A 2416-nucleotide genomic window follows, 5' to 3' on the forward strand; every position below is an offset into this window, starting at 1 on the left:
CAGCCTCACTTGAGCCTCACTTGAGCTTCACTTCAGTATCACTTCTAACCATGATGTAAAAATGTCAATAAACCCTCTTGTAATCTTCCTCCCTTCACCCAACCTCTTCGCTCAGCGGCACTCCTGTCCTGGTGGTGGTGGGATCGGGCGTCAGCTTCACCATGGTTCCGTCAAGCAGCGAGTAGCAGCAGCAGCGAGCTAGCAACGACCCCGAACCGACCCAATCTGTCGACAGTACTCTTGCGTTGGTGTCTTCCAGCACGGCCGCGTCGAGATCATCGCCAACGACCAGGGCAACCGGACGACGCCGAGCTACGTGGCATTTACAGACACAGAGCGGCTGATCGGCGATGCAGCGAAGGAAAAGGCGGCCATGAACCCGCACACCACAGTGTTCGAAGCCAAAAGGCTGATCGGACGCCGCTATGACGACCATAAGATCCAGGACGACCTGCGGCACTGGCCCTTCAAGGTGGAGAATGACGGAGGCAAACCCTAGATCAGCGTCGAGTTCAAGGGCGAGCGGAAACGTTTCAACCCGGAAGAGATCAGCGCCATGCTTCTGAGCAAGATGAAGGAGACGGCAGAGGCTTACCTGAGGAAGAAAGTAAGCGACGCCGTCATCACGGTCCAAGCCTACTTCAACGACTCAGAGAGGCAGGCCACCAGGGACGCCGGAGCCATCGCCGACCTCAACGTGTGGCGCATCATCAACGAGCCGAATGCCGCAGCTCTGGCCTACGGGCTGGACAAGAACCTGCGCGGCGAGAAGAACGTCCTCATCTTCGACCTGGGAGGCGGCACCTTCGATGTCTCCGTGCTGACCATCGACGAAGGCTCCATGTTCGAAGTGCGCTCAACGGCCGGAGACGCCCACTTGGGAGGCGAGGACCTGGACTACTGAATGGTAGAGCACTTTGTGCAGGAGTTTAAGCGCAAGCACCGCAAGGACCTGCGGGTGTACCCGAGGGCGGTGAGGAGACTGCGTACGGCCTGCGAGCGCGCCAAGCGAACCCTGTGCAGCTCGGCCGAGGCGAGCATCGAGATCGACGCCCTGTTCGAAGGCATCGACTTTTGCAGCAAGATTACCCGCGCCCGCTTTGAGGAGTTCTGCATGTACCTGTCCCGCAGCACCCTCGAGCCCGTGGAGCGCGCCCTGCGTGATGCCAAGATGGACAAGTCCCAGATCCACGACGTGGTGTTCGTGGGCGGCTCAACGCGCATCCCCAAGGTGCAGAAGCTGCTGCGAGACTTTTTCAACGGCAAGGAGCTGTCCACGGGCATCAACCCGGACGAGGCCGTGGCCTACGGAGCCGCGACGTGCTGCTGGTGGACGTGGCGCCGCTGCCGCTGGGCATCGAGACTGCGGGCGGAGTGATGACGCGCATCGTGGAGCGCAGCTCGCGTATCCCTTGCAAGACATCGCAGACGTTCACCCCTTACACGGACAACCAGCCCGCGGTCACCATCCAGGTGTACGAAGGAGAGCGCGCCCTGACCAAGGACAACCACCTGCTGGGCACGTTCAACCTCAACGGCATCCCACCGGAGCCCCGCGGCATGCCCCAGATCGAGGTGACCTTCGACCTGGACGCCAACGGCATCCTGCAGGTGTCGGCCAGGGACAAGACTACGGGCAAGCAGGAGAGCATCCGCGTCACCAACAACAAGGGCCGCCTCTCCAAGGAGGACATCGAGCGCATGCTCGCCGAGGCCGAGAGATTCATGCAGGAGGACGACGCACATCGCGAGAGGGTGCCCGCTCGTAACTCCCTCGAATCTTACGTCTACGGGGTCAAGCAGGCCGCCGAAGAGGCTGGGGACAGGCTTACTTCCTCCGACGGGGAGTCCGTGCTGTCCAAGTGCCGGGAGACCGTCCCTGGATCGACGCCAACAGCCTTGCCGAGAAGAAGGAGTACGACCACCCGCTCAAGGAGCTGCAGCAGGCATGCATGCCTGTCATGAGCAAGCTTTACCAGCAGCAGCAGGGACCCAAGCACGCGTAGGCAGCTGCACACCATTCGGGACCCACGGTGAAGAAGTGGACTGAGCCGCAGACTCTGATAGCAAGCTTCGCTGATTCGCCCTTCATATTAATTTATTGCCCATACCCACATAGTCATGTAAACTATTTTTTCTACTCTAGCGGCTGTTTACTGAGACGCTGCATTAGAGGGACGCTTTTTATTAAACCTGTCTTGTGCGCAACTGGTTTGGCAATGGGTGGCAAGTTCACCTTGACGTCAAACTTTTGAAATGCGTTGCGTGCCGGGTGCAGCAGCAGACTTCGTGGCACTAGCGCACGCCAGGAGCAAAAGAACAGCGAGATGCTGCGTGCTTTCTCATGTGTAACATTCTTCTCTTATTTAATTTCATCATGTTGGTAAGTACAAGTCATATTGGGCCGGTCTACTCT

At 58.9% G+C, this 2416-nt stretch overlaps 1 pseudogene; it reads left to right on the top strand.

The window, feature by feature from the left end:
• The first annotated feature begins 241 nt into the window (after positions 1-241).
• On the top strand, positions 242-2006 carry LOC149328597 (heat shock protein 68-like; annotated as a pseudogene).
• Positions 2007-2416: the final 410 nt, after the last annotated feature.

The sequence above is a fragment of the Amblyomma mixtum genome, chromosome 9, assembly GCF_055824585.1.
Source record: "Amblyomma mixtum isolate Tamu chromosome 9, ASM5582458v1, whole genome shotgun sequence".
Lineage (NCBI taxonomy): Eukaryota > Metazoa > Arthropoda > Arachnida > Ixodida > Ixodidae > Amblyomma > Amblyomma mixtum.